The sequence below is a fragment of the Nycticebus coucang genome, chromosome 5, assembly GCF_027406575.1.
Source record: "Nycticebus coucang isolate mNycCou1 chromosome 5, mNycCou1.pri, whole genome shotgun sequence".
NCBI lineage: Eukaryota > Metazoa > Chordata > Mammalia > Primates > Lorisidae > Nycticebus > Nycticebus coucang.
In genome coordinates, this window is record NC_069784.1 from 130,137,748 (window position 1) to 130,155,494 (window position 17,747).

A 17,747-nucleotide genomic window follows, 5' to 3' on the forward strand; every position below is an offset into this window, starting at 1 on the left:
CTCTTATCCTTAGTTCAACATGCTCATGGACTGTTGCTTTGAGCAACAAAGAAGGTGTTTAGGATGGGAATTTTATAGAGCAGGCATCCTCAAACTTTTTAAACAGGGGGCCAATTCACTGTCCCTCAGACCATTGGAGGGCCGGACTATAGTTTAAAAAAAAAAAAACAACTGTGAACAAATTCCTATGCACACTGCACATATCTTATTTTGAAGTAAAAAACAAAATGGGAACAAATACAATTCGCACCACTGCATGTGGCCTGCAGGCTGTAGTTTGAGGACCCCTGTTATAGAGAATTAATCATCTGATGGGAAGCCTCCTATGGTCAGGTCATTAGTGTTAGGTGTGTGTTGAGTGGGAGTGTCTGTTTGTGTTGAAAAGGGATAGAGGTTTATCTCCTTTTTTTTTTATTAAATCATAGAGACACAACATTTCTAACAAAACTGAATACACATTCTTCTCATCAGCCCATGAAACATCCTCCAAAATTGATCACATCTTAGTTCACAAGTCTAACCTCAGCAAATTTAAAAATATAGGGTTTTTCTCCTTTTAAAGGACTTGAGAGACTAAGCTCTGCTTCCCCCTTCTGACAACGATGGCGGAATCAAGCTTCTTGTTGGTGCTTGTGTTTTAAGGCTTCGTGGTGTGCAATGTGTCCTGTGCCGTGATGCTGGGTGTTTCTATGACTCATTCAAAGTGAGCCATGCAGGATGACACGTGGACTCTGTCATTAGAAAGGATAGATGGATAGAATTGGATGAAGAAAATAGGATTATGTTCCGTCTCAATGTTTGTATGTCGTTTTAAAATTTTTGTGGATTGGGTGGCGCCTGTGGCTCAGTCGGTGGGGCACCGGCCCCATATACCGAGGGTGGCGGGTTCAAACCCGGCCCCGGCCAAACTGCAACCAAAAAATAGCCGGGCGTTGTGGCAGGCGCCTGTAGTCCCAGCTACTTGGGAGGCTGAGACAGGAGAATCACTTAAGCCCAGGAGTTGGAGGTTGCTGTGAGCTGTCTGAGGCCACGGCACTCTACCGAGGGCTACAAAAAACAAACAAACAAAAAAAAAAATTTTCGTGGATTGTGCTTACATGCTTCAGGGGAAATGGCTCCAAAATGTGACGGCCCAGAAGTTAGGTTTGGCCTGCTCTGGCTGGGGTTTCTAAACCATCGTGGCATTTCTCAGTGGCCCAAGACTCAGTTGAGGGGACGCACAAAGCTCTGCAGAATGTGTCAGAGCACAGCCTCTTCCAGATATTTCCCTGCCAAGGGCCAGTGGGAGGGACAGGAGCCCTGTAGATTGTGGAGGAGCCCAGACAACTGTGGTTGTAGACAATCTCAGTCCCTTTGGATCCAGTTGCCAAAACATGATCTAGAGGGAGGCCTGGGCATACACAGTGCAGGGAGCATCCAAAGATCGGTTTGTCTCCACACATATTCTAGTGAAAATACATCAACCCACCTCCTCGAAGGCTGTGCATTTATTTTAAAGAATGTTAGAGAGGAAATGTATCGCTTACCATCTTCCTCCCTCTTTGGGAGTGTTTATTGGGATTGGAAATCCTTCTAGCCCACGTGGTGGTGGCTTTCTCCCACTCTTTGTGCTGCTGTACTAAACAGTCCCCTGTGCAAATAAACAGAAAAGGGTGAAGTTTTTTGTTTAGCTACAGAAGAAGTGAAGTTGAGCTCTGCAGCGCTAGGATCATATGACCCTGGGTGGTGTCCTCTGCAGCACGCTTCCTTTCGTTGCCTCTGGAGCAGAGCCAGGAGGTACAGTAGCAGCCATGGGCAGTGCTGGCCAGGAGCCCAGACCCAGGTGCTCCTCAGTAAATGGCACTGCTGGCCCTGTTTGTTGTTTGGGAGAATCTACCTGGGAGAGGAAATCTTTTGAGCTGTTCTGAACTTGATTAAAACCTAAAAGCAAGATATAAGGCTGAAAGCTTGTGCGTGTTGGATATCAGACGTTTTGAAATGTAGTTCCAAAGCTAATAAAAACTCCATCTGTTGGCTCAGTGGGTTAGATTTACTTGGCATCAAAGCCATTTTGAACACATTCTGAGGCAGGAGCCGGAGCACCTGAGGCTGCCCAGTGTCCGACAGCCTGTGCTGTGCCACCCAGACCCTCACAGGGTCCAGCCTCTTGTTAGACAGATGAAGAAAATGTGGACTTTTGCTTCATTCTTTTTGGTCGACTAGACCTGGAAATACTAAGTCATTGATCATTCTATTGTTAGTTCCCTAGTTCAAACAAATGATTTGCATAAATTCCTTTAGTTTAAAAGGAAAAAAAAACCCCACAAATTCAGAAAGCCACACAATCAAGCATATAGCCTAATGAATTACCTGCCATTAGGGAAACACCACCCAAGCCGAGCTGGGAAACAGAATGTTATGGCTATTCAGAGCCCCACCCCGCCCCCCTGCCTGTGCCCCGCTGCAGGAGCTGTTCTCCCCACCCCCCTCATCTTCTTCTTGCTTTTTATGGTAATCACTTTCTTGTGTTTTAAATTTAAATAGTTTTATCACCTACATGTGCATCCTTGGATCTGAATGTTTAATCTTGCCCATTTGAAAATATTTACTGTATCTTCCCATTCTTTTTTTTTTTTTTTTTTGTAGAGACAGAGTCTCACTGTACCGCCCTCGGGTAGAGTGCCGTGGCGTCACACGGCTCACAGCAACCTCTAACTCTTGGGCTTACGTGATTCTCTTGCCTCAGCCTCCCGAGCAGCTGGGACTACAGGCGCCCGCCACAAAGCCCGGCTATTTTTTTGTTGCTGTTTGGCCGGGGCTGGGTTTGAACCCGCCACCCTCGGCATATGGGGCTGGCGCCCTACTCACTGAGCCACAGGCGCCGCCCTCTTCCCATTCTTTTTTAAGCTGTAAATGCTTCCACTAAACTCTTCTAATTTATCTAATGAAGAACCTTTAAGTAAAGCTTAAAAGTGTTTAAATTTTACCAGCCAACACAATCACTTTAGTTACCTTGTCTCAAGTTACCTATAATGTTGGGAACTTTTTTTCTAAAAACTAAGTGGTAACATCTAATTTTATTTCATTTTTCATTTTATTTATTTAAGACAGAGTCTCTATCACCCAGGCTAGAGTGCCTTGCCTCAATCTAGCTCACAACACCTCAAACTCCTGGGTTCAAGAGATCCTCCTGCCTCAGCCTCCCCAGTAGCTGGGACTATAAGCAGCTACCACCACAACAGCTAATTTTTCTATTTTTAATAGAGACTGGGTGTGTGTGTGTGTCTCTCTCTCTTGTGTTCAGGTTGGTCTTGAACTCCTGAGCTCAAGTGATCCTCCTGCCTCGGCCTCCCAGAGTGCTAGGATTACAGGTGTGAGCCACTGTGCCCTGATGAAAACACCTAATTTTAAATGAAGCCAGTTAAAGCCTTCAAAAGGCAGAGTGTGTCTATTTTTTTCTTTGTATGATCAGCACCTACCTTGGTGCTTGGCAGGTAGCATATGCTCAGATAAATATTATTTGAACCAAAGAACTCAGCCTCTCTGGGTCTTGATGCCCTGTGATATGGAGAAGAACCCATGCAACCTGGGGCAGTTGAGAGAGCTGAATGAGACCTTTCACGTCAAGGGGAGCTCAGGGCCTGGTGCCAAGAGCTGCTCCATTAACCTGCGTGTCTTTCTGGATTTCCACATCTGGCTCTCTCTTGGACTGACCCTTAAATTTCACTGTAGTTTAGTTAAGTGTGAAAAGAGGTTTGAACTTGCTTAGCCTGAGGGTCCCAACCTGCTCAGCACAGGGAAATGCTATGGTGTCTGGGGGCACGTTGCCCTGCAGAGACAGCCATTTCTTCCTGGAGCTTAGCACAGGTCAGGCTCTGGTTGAAAACTGAGGAGGGTCATGGGGAAGAATCTTTTTGTCACACCCTGGTGGAACTCATTTCTCTATGAAAAGTGGAGACTTGGGCCGATTATTAGAATTTCATGGCAGCAATAATGCAAGTTATTTTTGTATTTACTAAGATTACAAAATAAGTTTAAAACAAACATGAAATTTAGAGTGCTTTTTGAATCAAAAGCCTTTGTAAGAGCTGTTATTTCAAAATCACGAGCCTAAATTCAGTCTGGGGTAGTAAAAGGAGAACCACGAGTTGATGAGCTCACCAGATGGGGAATGGCCCCTTTATTGTGGGTGGGACAGTCCCTGTGGATCCTCCTTCTCCATCTAGGAAAAGGAATATCCCATCCATCTCCAAAATTCTGTGCACTTAACTGTGAACTTTAGAATCCTTCATTTTCTATTCGCTGAAACAGATTAACCAACGAGGACATAATATTCCAATAAAAACACAGCAGCAGCATCTAGTAAAATCAGGGCCAACAACCTCTTCTCTCTACAATCCTTCCTTGCTCCTATCAGGCAGAAAGACTAAATGGTGTTTCGGCCAACTTCAGAGCCAGTGAAGAGTCAGATTAGCTGTTGTCTGTAAGTTAAACCTCAGAAACCAGCTCTTACATGAATCATCGCCGTAGTTTGTTTTGAATTGTACTTAATCCTGTCCCTGAAATAGGAGCCTTCCATGTAACGTTGTGTGTGCTGGTAGCTCACGTATGGGTTATTTAACAAGCCTGTTTGTTGTTTTCTTCTAGGAAAGAATGACTCAGAAGATAATGGAGGCTCTAAGCTTCTAGCAGAACATGAGTTCTTTCATCTTCCGCCATCTGGTTTAAGTTTAAGAAGGTCAGTACTGAGTCCCATTTGCTTCTTAAAGTTAGCAGGGTGATTAGAAGTGACTTACCTGCATCGGACTCCCCTAACTACGTTGGCACTGAAATCAAGGTTTTCTCAATGAATAGAAGTGAGATGCTTGGTGTGGTGGAGGGTCAGTGCGGTTCTCCGCCACCAGCTCCATGATGTGGAAGCTGCTCCTCTGCTCTTTCTCTACACGGTCTCCTGCGAGATTCTACAGAAAAGAAAGATAATAAGTGGTTGGCCTTGAAAGGCTAAGATTCCCCCAGAGAATTTCAAAGAGAACCCCCTTCTCTGGGTTTGTTTTCTCTTTTCCCGCCCTCTTTTCCTTCCTCCTCCCTTCACCTGTTCTCTGTTGCTCATCTTTGGCATTAACCTTGCTGTAAGTTTCCCTGCCCCGCTCTACTTCCAGTACCTTTCACCTTAAATGAAAACGAAATGCATGTCCAACCATGGCATGCCCCTGGGAATCCCTGAATGGCTCCCCATCTCCCTCAGGATAAAATAGGGTGTCCCAGAGTGGTTGCAAGGCCTCTGTGGCCCGAGTCCCATAGCCCCCTGTATCTCGTTACCTTTCATCAGTCACCCTTGGATCTGCCATCTGTGGGGTGTCTTTGGAGCGTTCGTCTTGCTGTTCCTTCTGTCTGGCAATCACTGCCATACCTCCCTTCCTCTGTCTATGGTGTGAGACTCGGGACAAGTGTCAGCCACTCCAGGAGGCCTTTTATGGGACCCACCGCCCCAGGCTGCAAGCCTCCACATGTGCCCAGAGTTCCTGAATACCCCTACGTCCCTATACTGACCACAGTATGGTGACACATTTTTGCTTTTTCTTCTCTCTTAGTGCACTGGGCACCCCTGTTGCTCAGCGACTTCCTCTTCTTTCAGGCACTAAAGCCAAGTGGTCAGGTCACAGGCCCCAGAGCAGTGTTCTTCAACGTTTTTTTATCTCATGGCACACTTGTACCTACAGTTTAACTTCCGTGGCACACTTAAATTATGTTGATCAAAAAAAAAAAAAGAGCAAAACAAAGAATATACTTACTATGCTTTGAACTTCTTTCAAAAATAATTTCATAAATGATCTTTAAAAATTTTTGTGGCACACCTAAGATCCTCTCATGGCACCTGGTTGAAGATGACTGCCCAGAGCCTTCCTTCCTCCCAGGTTCAAATCCCAGCTCTGAAACTCTCTGGCCATGTGCTTTTGGACTCAATCTCTTCCTAGCTTGCTTCCCTTATCTATAAAAGGAGGGTAATGACCATACCTACCGTGGAGGGTCTTGTGTGTTTTGAGGGCGTGTCTGAAGCACCAGGGCCGGTGGCAGCACACGGTCGAGCTATGCGAGTATTATCTCGTGTGGTGCTCAATGTCAAGATCACACTGAGTGAACAGGCACATTTCTCCCTTGAAGTTCAGAGTCATGCAAACTGCAGCAGTGACTTGCAGCTCGTGGATATCTTCTGGAAATTTTAGCAAGTTTTGCTGAAGGAAGTTGAATGCAAATATACTGTTTGTGATGTCTTAGTTTCTGGAATTATTCTTCATTAAAGAGAATTGCCAGAGCAGGGAAGAGGCACCCCTGCGTTGATTCCAGATGCTTCTTGTGTCTGGAGGCCATTTGGAGGCTTCCGGGCCTCTGGCTGCCGTGTAGATTCTTTCAGGGCCTCTCACTCCCACCCCTCCACCATGTCTGTGCTGTGGGCAGACATCAGCGGCAGAGGATGCCCCCAGCCTTCTCCAGAGCATGAAGGAGCTGAGGACGGAGCTCTGAGCCCAAGTCTTCTCCAGCTCAGGAGATGTCAGAATCTGCATTCCTTGGCCGGTTCACCAGTCACCTCAACAGAGTGCTCAGATTGGAGCAGACTCAGTCACAAAGCCCAAAGCTGTGTCCACCTATGGGAAGAGCGAGGGACTCACAGAACTGCTGTCACGTCCTTTGATGTGGCCTCTATGAGCTCCTGGGGTGCTCCAGGCCAGTCTGCTTTCTGCACACAGTCCCCACAGGCAACACAAGTGCTGTCCCAGGCCTGGCCTTCCTGTAAAGGGAGAGTTTGGGCCTCGAAACCAGCACCAGCTCTCAGAGTTCCCAGAAAAGCTTGGTACCCAGGCCTGGCGCTTGCCCCGCCCTCATGTGATCATAGGCAGCTGGCCTCTGCAAGGCTTAGAGGGCCATTGGACATAGAGGACCACACATCCAGAACTCTGGGCCATTTAAATGTGTGCTGAATGGAGCACACACAGAGCACACATTTAAATTTCTCCTGGGGGCCGGGGCGGTGGCTCACACCTGTCATCCTAGCACTCTGGGAGACTGAGGCGGATGGATTGCCTGAGCTCAGGAGTTCAAGACCAACCTGAGCAAGAGCAAGACCCTGTCTCTCCTAAAAACAGAAAAACTACCCTGGCATTTTGGCAGGCACCTGTAGTCCCAGCTACTTGGGAGGCTGAGGCAAGAGGATCACTTGAGCCCAGGAGTTTGAGGTTGCTGTGAGCTATGAGAGCCATAGCACTCTACCCAGGGCAACAGAGTGAGGGTCTGTCTCAATATATAGATAGATAGATAGATAGATAGATAGATAAATAAACAAACACAGGAATAAACTCACTTCTCCCAGGGAAGAGAGCTGGGGTGCACACTCCCTGTGTGGATGAGCATGAGCCCGTCTGGGTCGGGATGAAAAGCTGTCCCAACCCCCTTTATCCCACCCCTTCTTGGAGCCACCAGCAGGCTCGCCTAGTGTCATCTCCAGCCCTTGCTTCCTGCCACTTCCTGTTTTTCTCCTCTTCTGCTCTCTGTGGCCTGGCGTCTGTGGCCACTGCTCTGCCGAGGTCTTGTCTTCCTGCCGTGGACGGCTGCAGTCAGTGGCTCTCCCAGCTCCTCTTCCACCTCGTCCTCTCTTCCGAGGTTGTCACTGTGGACACCTGGCTGCCCCACCTCCGACCCCTCTGCTCACCCGACCGGGCCTTTCCTGGTTTCCTCAGCACGTGGGCAGGTCTCTTCAGGTAGCTCTCACCTAGCAGTCTGGGGCATACCCAGAAGCTCTCCCCCACTGCTTTTCTGGTCTTCTGGCAAAACGTTTTGTCTTTTCAGAGAAGTCATCGTGAGGGTGACTCTTCGATTTGAATCTTTAGCCCTTACACTCTCCTGTGTTGTAACTGCTGCCCGGCCATGTCAGGTGGGGGGTGGTGGTGGAGCTATTCACATTGGACGTGACCCCCCCCACCTTCCACCCCGCCCCACATCCTTGCCCTAACCTCTCCTAGCAGGGCATCCTCTTAGTCAGCTGACCTTGTAAACTAGAGCCAACCTTGACCTTCTCCTATCCCTCATCCCCTTGAAGGTGTCACCTGGTTCAGTTCTTCTTTGAAATCTATTTACATTTATTCTCCAGCCTGTGACCTCTGGCAATGGCTTCCGCTCTGGGTTCCTCTGCCCCCCACCCCATGCTCCATTGCTGGAATTACATGCTGGATTTAAGCACACATTATTATTATTTTGGTATCACGCTCTGCTCAAAAACCTCAAGTGGCTCCTTCTAGCCCAGCATGGGGTCCATCCAGGTTCTGAAGCCCCCTGTAACCTGACCCCACCTACCTGTATCTAACCCTATTTCTCACACCGTGCCAGATGCTCATGGGCACCTGTTCTCTTCAGGAACCTGGCCTGGGTTCTAGGGGAGCCAGGGAAGGTTGACAGTCGGCCCCCTCCTTCAGGACCTTTACCAGGAGCTGGAGGGTGGAGGTAGAGCGTGTAGCCCAGCACAAGGACCGTGTGAGGCCGAGCGGGTGATGTGGGAACATGGAGAGAGTGTTCATTCTGACGGGTCCTGGGCTGTGGCTTGAATGTGACTTTCTGTCAACTGGAATCATTACTCCGTGTTTCTTGGGCCATTTTGTTAGCAATACATCCAACTAATTCTTGTAAGACCTTATCAAATTATTCAAAACCGTTTTCTGAATTAAAAAAAAAAACTACTTTCCTCAAAACAGGCTGATTTTTGAGGTAAGTTGAAAAAGGTACCTCCTTTTTCCACTGTTGGGAGTGGTAATGGTTTGCCTGAGTTTCTATTTTTGAAAGAGTGCTTGTAAATATTCCTCTTTTTTTGGTAAATATTCCACTGAATTTTTCCATGAATGTTGATGTAAAATGCCTGACGAACATGAAAATGGTCTTCTCGGAGAGCGATGTCTTTTCTCTGACACATTGTAAAGGATGGGTTTCGGGGAGGGAGACTGGCAGCCTTGCTCTCTCTGTGAGGTGCTCAGCTGCTTCCTATACAGCCCTTCACAGATGAAGTTCATGGGGAACCAAGGCTACTATACAGAGATCTGATATCAGAAAATTCCATTTCTGTGGAGTTTCCCAGCCTGTGCCAATGGTCTGGCATTCCGGAGACTTTTAGGGGGATAAGCAGAAAAATTCTGTGGCCTTGAAACTGTTCCTGAATGGTTCCTCTATGACTTCCTCATTGTATTAGTGGCTGCCCAAAGGTCCAAGATAAACCACTTCCCCAGGCCTGCTGAGAGACTGCAGCGCCAACACGTGGTGTTTTATTGCCCTGTTATTAGAACCAGCTTCTTAAGGTGCACTGCAGAATTCTCGAGGGTGAATATTCAGGCATGTATTCACGGGCGCCGCACTCACACTGGAGGTGCATGTATACACACACATCCACACCCCCACTTAGTTACCTCTTTGAACTCTGAGCTTTCAGGACGGTGCAGCTAGGGGCATGTCCCTGGCCTCAGGCATGGACCCTACTGCAGCCCCACCAGGGCCTTCCCCCTCACCTGAGTATCTGAGCCAAGGGAAAAGGATTAAGCAGATGCCAGCTTCTACCTGCCCTGGGGGTGGCATCTGCCCCGTACACATGCGCTCACACACACGTGTGCATGCACATGCTGTGCCGTGCACTAGTCCCACAGCCATGCACGTGCTCAAAGGGTGAGAGTCTGTTGCACAGCGGAGGCTGTCCTCAGAGCACACTGAATGTCCAGGTGGAGAGCTCAAGTACAGGAAGGGACTGTCCAAGGCATGCCTTGAGGAGTTTCTAAACGTCCCTCTCTCGGGTCTTTGCGCTTTTCTCTCCCTTTGCTGAGACACATTTCCCAAGGCCCTGTTATTTCTCATGGCTCTGTCTCTCGCTCTGGCATCTTTTCTCACTAGTGGAGCTCCAGCCTGGGGTTTCCTTTGAGTGGATGCGGCTCTTTCTTCAGTGGTCCCTGCTGTGATTATACTTAGTCATCCACACTCTGCCCCTCCGTGTCAGAACCAAGGGCGCTGGTGCTTCCATAGGACCCCCTGGGCAGGAGAGAGTCGAGGCCTGGACAGGCGGCCAGCCTTGGGCCCTGTCCCTCCTTTATTCCAAGCAAGGGCACTCACTGGTACCGCTAGTTCCTTGTTGGCCTGAGCCAGGGATCTATAGTACAACAGATTGCATCAATCAAAGAAGACCTCTTTCCCCTGGCTTCCCATGGTGATTGAATCACTCTCTGAGAACACTTATAAACCTATATAACCCTACGGACATGTCAGGCTTCATTTTTCAATTTTAGGCAAATCACTGTGTGCAAAAAAAAATCATTGCAGAGTGGGTGCAGATTTACACAGAAATGTTTAAGTCATTATAGCAGAACATCTAGGGTCTTGCCAGTGGGATCGGATTGCAAAAGAATGTGCAAAAAATACCGGAAGAGAGGCACAAATGACTAAGGATGGATGTGAAGGGACATCTAGGACAGCCGGAGCTGGAGTGCACCTCAGCTGGCCAAGATGCCAAAGATGGTTAGAAGAAGGGCTTTTACAGTTCCCACCAGATGGGAGAGAATGGGGACGGAGGCAATGAGGCTGGAGACGCCACATGTGGGCTGAGCGCCCACCGGGGAAGACGCCATGCAGGGCATGTAAGGAGCAAAGGGTCCGGTGACGCTTCCGGCCCTGACAGTCTGTGGTTCTGTGAGACAGATGTTCATATTCTGTTTGATGCCCACAGGGGTCCAAGGATGTGAGCTGTTAAGACAATCCTAGAAACTGAAAGACCAGCTACTGGAGAATTATCAGTAATTATTGCTTATCACCTAAAATAGGCAATGAAGCATCCAAAATTACTGACTTTGTTGCCAGGAAATAGCTTATTTTCTGGGAGAATCTGGTTTGTACAATGTGCTCCATCCTTAGCTGATGGTAATACTACTATGCCCTTATTTTTATTTATTTATTTTTTTTATTTTTATTTTTTTTATAGAGACAGAGTCTCACTTTATGGCCCTCGGTAGAGTGCCGTGGCCTCACCCAGCTCACAGCAACCTCCAACTCCTGGGCTTAAGCGATTCTCTTGCCTCAACCTCCCAAGTAGCTGGGACCACAGGCGCCCGCTACAACGTCCGGGTATTTTTTGGTTGTAGTTGTCATTGTTATTTGGCAGGCCCGGGCTGGATTCCAACCCGCCAGCTCTGGTGTACGTGGCTGGTGCCTTAGCCGCTTGAGCTACAGGGGCCGAGCCACTACTATGCCCTTAAATCTTCACTTTCATCTCTGGCTCTCAAAGAATTTGATAAGCATTAATTATTTCTCCCATGGGACTGTGAACCTATTGATTGTAAGCGATTTTACATCTGGGCAAACCCAAAATACTGAGGTGGTATCTCCTGGGTGTTCGGAGACCGCAGGGAAGAGCAGAAAACTCAATGCCTGCCCAGACGTCTCGTTTGAGAGAAACCACATGTCCCACTGCTTGTGGAAGTCTCTGACACTGATGCCCTGATGAATTGCTACGGTTTATTTCCATTCTGATCTTCTTCTGACATTAAAATATCAAATAGAATGTGGTATCTGGGAGAAATTTCCAGACTTTAGTCAGTGTATGAACTTGAGAAATACATACACGTCTGCCTTTATAAAACCAGGGCTGTCTTATATTCTGTGTCACACATACACACACTCTCTCTCTCACACACACACACTTCACACACACAAAACCTGAGCTGCCTGGAACCCTCCTGAGACAGGACTGCACACCTTATGGCCTCATCACCTCCCATCCCATGTCCCAAGCCGCCACCCCAGTTACCGCTTGACATTGTTGAAGTGGGACCAGGGATCCCTCAGGGTCCCAGAGGGAGGAAAGGCTTGCATGTGACACCCTCCTGCCCCCTGCAGCTCTGACTGTGATGCTGACATTTCAACAGTTGGAATCCAGACACAGCTGCTGCCTCGTCTCCTCTCTGCCATTCCCTTCCTAACCCCCACAGTCTGGCTTCCATCTTCTGCCCTCTGCTAAAGTCACTTTTTTTTTTTTTGTAGAGACAGAGTTTCACTTTATCGCCCTCGGTAGAGTGCCGTGGCATCACACAGCTTACAGCAACCTCCAACTCCTGGGCCTAGGCGATTCTCCTGCCTCAGCCTCCCGAGTAGCTGGGACTACAGGCGCCTGCCACAACGCCCGGCTATTTTTTTGTTGCAGTTTGGCGGGGGCCGGGTTTGAACCCGCCACCCTCGGTATATGGGGCCGGCGCCCTGCTCACTGAGCCACAGGGGCCGCCCTAAAGTCACTTTTAAAAGTCTTCAGTGACCCTGTTGGGGAACCCCACAAAGTATTCCCGGGGGTCATTACGCTTGACCTCCCCAATGTTCTGCCCACCCCGTCTTTCCTGAGGGTCTCTCTTTTCTTGAGCTCTGTGACCCTGTAATCTCCCATTTTCCTTTCACTTCTCTGGCCAGCTCCTATTTGGAGGGCATTTCACAAGGACTGTCAGTCCTTGGGACTCTGACCCTTCTTTTGGAATCAACTCCTGCCATCTCTATCTCCAGGAGGGATAGAGATATGGCCTCCCCTTCCCAGACTAAAGACTGGGAGAGACGCTCATGCTGTTCTTCCTCTCACCCCTGCACCCCACTCCCTAGCCCTAACCCTAATCCCAACCCCAACCTCCACCCTCAGGAGTTCACTGTTCCCTCTGTCGTAGCTCTTTTTCTTTTTGTTAAGAGATGGGGTCTGGCTCTGTCATCCAGGGTGGAGTGCAGTGGCACAGTCATAGCTCACTGCAACCTCTAGCTCCCAGGCTCCAGCAGTCCTCCTGCTTCAGCCTCTGGAGTAACTGGAACCACACGCACGTGCCATCATGCCTGCCTAGTTTTTCTTATTTTCTGTAGAGGCAGGGTCTTGCTGCCTTGCCCAGCCTGGTCTCTTGAGCTCAAGCAAATCCTTTCACCTTTGCCTCAGTAAATGCTGTGATTATAGGCTTGAGCCACTGCACCTGGCCAAAATGAGATTATTTTTAAAGTAAAACAAAATCAAAATTCTGATATCTTCTTCCTGCGTCACAGTGGGTGGCCTTGAGCAGAGCCGGAGTACATAGCCACCGCTGAACCAGAGGTCCACCCCAAAGCCTCTTGCTGCCCAGCTCTGCTTGTTTCCAGCCAGAACTGCCTCTGTGTCCATCTTTGTGAAACATGGGCTGCTTCTCTTCCTCCTTCTGAGACCTTTGGTCTCTGGGGTGCCCAGAAGAAGATAGGCACTCCCGGCTCCCCTTCAGGGTGTGCCACACCTCAGCTTGGCCTGTGCTCCAGGCCTTTGCTCCTCCAGCTCTCTTGCTTCTCCTCTGCAGGCCCTGGGCCTCAGCTCAGTGTGAGTCTAGCGCACCTCTGCACCACCTGCCCACTCACTCACGCTGACCTCCCCCTCCTCACAGCTCTGTCTGAGGCTTTGGCACGTGACCGCCTGCTGCTCAGCAGCTACCCCGACATTCTCAGGAGTGCCATCTTATCTCCTCCGCCGGATTGCACGCTCCAGAAGCGCACAGTCCCTGCTCCTCCCCTGAGGAGCTGAGCACGGGCTTCGACCCGTCCCCTGTCCCTGCAATGCTTCCTGTTCCTCTTGTCAGGAAGGTACAGTTGCTCTGGCTGCCCGGGCCTTCCCCGTGGAGGCCACAGAAGCTCTGACAGTCTGGTCCCATCCGTGTGTGTGTGGACTTAACACGTTTGTGGCAGGCGGCTCAACACCGCTAAGTTCTTCAGCCCTCTCAAGCTCAGCTTCTTCAAATGCTATCTCCAAGAAATGAGTAATATATTCTGAAGATTTAATGAAAGAAAAGTTGGCTGCTTATTGAAAAGTGTGCTTTTGGATTACTTGAAATTAGAATGAACGCATGCAAGATTTATTAGCAAAGCACTGTCTCTTTGGTGCCATGGGGCTCAGGACATGTGTGTAAATCATTCAGGTGACAATTTCCCAGATTGAGTGCTCAGCATTTAACCTACCACAGATCAATACCCGTCTTCATGGACGGCAGAGTTGGGATTGGGACACTGAGTATGATTTGACATGTAGGACACGCAGAAGCAGAATGACTTTAAAACACTAAAAAGCAGCAAGCCTGGAGCTTTTTCCTGATCTTTTCAATTCTCCTTTAAAACTCACCAGCAAGTGCTACCTGAGAATTCGGAACAGTGGACTAACATGAAGATATCAGCTCGCTTCCTGGACTTTAAACTTTATGGCCCCTGGGCTGGAATGCAGTTATCCGATTTTCTAAGGCGTTTGCCTGGGGACCACGCCATCCCTGGGGTGAATAACCTTCAAGACTGAAGCACACTCTTGTTTGTGAAATGAATGGGTGCTGATGGCAAATTAATTTCTTAGGCCATGTTAGGAGGGGATTGTCCAAGAAACTCAGTCATTTAATATTTAAATTATATTCTTTTTCTCGTTTATATGGTGAACTTGACAGACTCAATGAATGTTGTAATTGTGTTTAGGGTGCAAAAGCCATTCCCTGGTATATCTTTCAGATATGCTAGGGCCCAATGTCCTGAACCAAGATTATTGTGCCAAACTATTTTGAGTGTTATGGGGTGGCCCAGATAAAACCTGATATGGCGGGTGACAGGACACGTACTCTGCAGATGACCACCAGGTGATGTTTTTCAGATTGAAGTGTAAGCACAGCTGCCCTAACGAGGGTTAGTTACTGAAGTTTCTCTTTATTTCTTCATGCCTTTTTCATAATTAACTTACCTGTACCTGTTACAATGAGAGCAAAAGGCTGAGCTGGAGATAGTGATGGACTTAAGAAAAGGCCAACGCCTTTGTAAGTTAAATATTTCTTTGAGATTTTTGGTCTTTTGATTTTCACAAGAGATCCACAGACAAAGAAAGGAAGGAAGGAAGGAAGAAAGGCAGGAAGGGAGGGAGAGAAGGAGAGAGACAGAAAAAGGAAAAGAAAGAAGTGAGCAAGGGATAGAAGGAAGGAGAAAAGAAAAGGAAAAAGGAGAAGAGAAAATAACAAAAAAAGAAGGCCGGCAGGCTCCCAGTGGCTCCCACCCAGTTTTCTAGCTGCCTGTCTGATTACACGTTGTCTCAGCCCGGTTCCCCTTCCAGCCTCCACTTTCCATTGTGGTCACTGGTGTGGCCGCTGGGACCACTACACAGGTCCAGGCCGAGGGTGCGAGTGCTATCTTTCTTAGTCCTGGATTTCTACTGAGGCCTGTGTGGGGAATACCCACGAGGGTTGCCAAGTAAAGCATTTTCACAGTCTGAGTCACATAGACAGCACTTTACTTGTAAATACAAAACGGGCAAATAAAGAAAAAAACAATCAGTCCTGAAAGGCGATGAAATGATCATTGCTAAGGGCCATTAAATGAACTCAGGGTCATTCTCTTGTTCCATTTTGTGTAAGTATAACGCAAACTTCTAATGAGTTGGTGAATATCACTCCCTCCTCACTTTATTTTTTTAAATTTTTTTCTCACTGTTTTCTTTAAATCCTGCTTTGAAGCATCATGGTGTAAACCAGTAAGAAGTTTGGAAAATCTATGTTCATCATTGGCATTTAATTAAAACACACTGAGCCTTGCAGGAAGTTGTGGCTTAGAGTAATGGAAAATTGGGAATTCAGAAGTGTAAACTGATTTTAGAAAGAAAGGCCAATTTTTTCTGAAATATCAGATTTCTTGCCTTCCATTTCTCTCTAGACTTGTAGTTGACTCGTTCTTAAATATACAAGTGATCATTTCCCAATGATCAGTCTTACATTGGTAAGCATTTGGAATTTACCCATACAGAGGCATTGTCCAAATGTTCATGCTACTTCATATTCCTGTATATTGAATTCATTTATAAATATGTATTTTCTCCATGCAGAAAGCTCATACGGGTGCGAGGGTTACAGTTGTGAGCAAAACTATGCTGACCTTGTCCTTTCCTTGCAGAGTTTCTTAGATTTTTAGGATGCCCCTTGGTCACTGCAGCCATTACAAAGGATGATGTTTAGCTTGGTCTTATTTTTATTATTTATTTATTAATTTTTGTTACCCAGGCTGGTCTCAAATTCCTGACCTCAGGCAGTCCTCCTTCCTCAGCCTCTGGAGTAGCTTGGTTTTAAGAATGAATTTGACTTTTATGAAGTGTCAAATAGTTAAGAAAAATAAAGGATTTTGAATATAGCACTTGTCATCAGCGTGCATTTATTTAGAATTGTCTATATTCTTCTTACAGCGGTGAGGTAGCAGGACTGTCTGAAGCATGATACGCGCATTACTCCTGCTTGTTAGACTTCATGTCCATGCCTGTGTGCTGGTTCTCTCCACTCCCACTCCCGGGAGGTAGGTCTGGCCTGGGCAGAGGCTCTGTAAGGCACTGTCACAGAATGCAGCATCTGCATCCAAATTGCTCCACTGTGTTTGTCGAAATTCAGATTCCTTTTTTTTTTCGAGACAGAGTCTGACTTGGTGGCCCTGGGTAGAGTGTAGTGGCATCATAGCTCACAGCAACCTCAAACTCCTGAGCTCAAGAGATCCTCTTGCCTCAGCCTCCCTAAGAGCTGAGACTGCAGCCCCCTGACCCCTCCCCCCCGCCCCAATGCCTGGCTAGTTTTTCTATTTTTAGTAGAGATGGAATCTCGCTCTTTCTCAGTGTGGTCTCAAATTCCTGAGCTCAAGCTATCACCTGCCTCAGGCTCCCAGAGTGCTACGATTATAGGCATGAGCCACTGCACCCAGCCAAAATTCAGATTCTTCATCCTAGCTTCAAGACCCACAGAATTAGAATCTTTAGAATTAGAATATATAGGTTTAACAGGCATTCCCCTCAGTCATTGTGAAAAATAAAGTTTAAGTGTATTGTTTTCAGAGGTTTCTTTCTTTTCTTTTTGAGACAGAGTCTCATTATTTTGCCCTTGGTAGAGTGCTGTGGCATCCCAGCTTATAGCAACCTCAGACTCTTGGACTTAAGTGATTCTCTTGCCCAAGTAGCTGAGACTATAGGCGCCTGCCCAAATGCCTGGCTAATTTTTTATTTTTTTGCAGTTTTTTGACTGGGGCTGGGCTTGAACCCACCACCCCTGGTTTATGGGGCCAGCACCCTACTCCTTGAGTCACAGGCACTGCCCACGCTGGGCTAATTTTTGTTGCAGTTGTCATTGTTGTTTAGTTGGCCCAGGCTGGGTTTGAACCCGGCACCCTCGGGGTATTGGCTGGCGCTGTAACCACTGTGCTACAGGTGGCAAGCCATTTAGAGGTTTCTTGTCAAAATCTGTGCAAAGGGGCCGATTGGTCCTCACGGCTGTGCTCCTGAGCCTGGTGAGCCTGGGAAAGGGAAGCCACTTAAGCTTCTAGGAATTTGAAAGGATATAGCTCTGCTATATCCTTCCTATATTCTTCATATTATTCATCTCTTATTTGATTCTGTTTTTGAATTTCCTTTTGGTTATTTTCCACTTTATTAGCAGTTTCCTTCATTGTTTCCATCATTTCCTTCATTGTTTTCATCATGTGTATTCTAAATTCCCTTTTCGTCATTCCTAACGTTTCTTTATAGGTGGAATCCTCTGCAGTAGCTACCTCCCTTGGAGGGGTGCTCTGGACTGGTTCTTCATGTTGCCAGGAGTTTTCTGTTGATTCTTCCTCATGAGTGATTTCTTTTATCTGTTTCCTTGCCCTAATGTTCCTTTCACTTCCTCTTGCTCTTTAAGTTCCCATGCCTGTGGACTAAGGTTTTGATGAGTCCTTTTGGTACA

General features: G+C 47.5%; 1 protein-coding gene across 1 annotated transcript in view; it reads left to right on the forward strand.

Annotated features, from left to right (window-relative positions):
- The window catches only part of SCAF8 (SR-related CTD associated factor 8), a 213,820-nt gene that overhangs the window by 176,378 nt on the left and 19,695 nt on the right, over window positions 1–17,747 (forward strand). Inside the window, exon 22 of the transcript XR_008380302.1 lies at window positions 4,627–4,717. The gene's annotated coding sequence lies outside the window, so the exon portion shown is untranslated. The remainder of the gene's footprint in view (window positions 1–4,626; window positions 4,718–17,747) is intronic.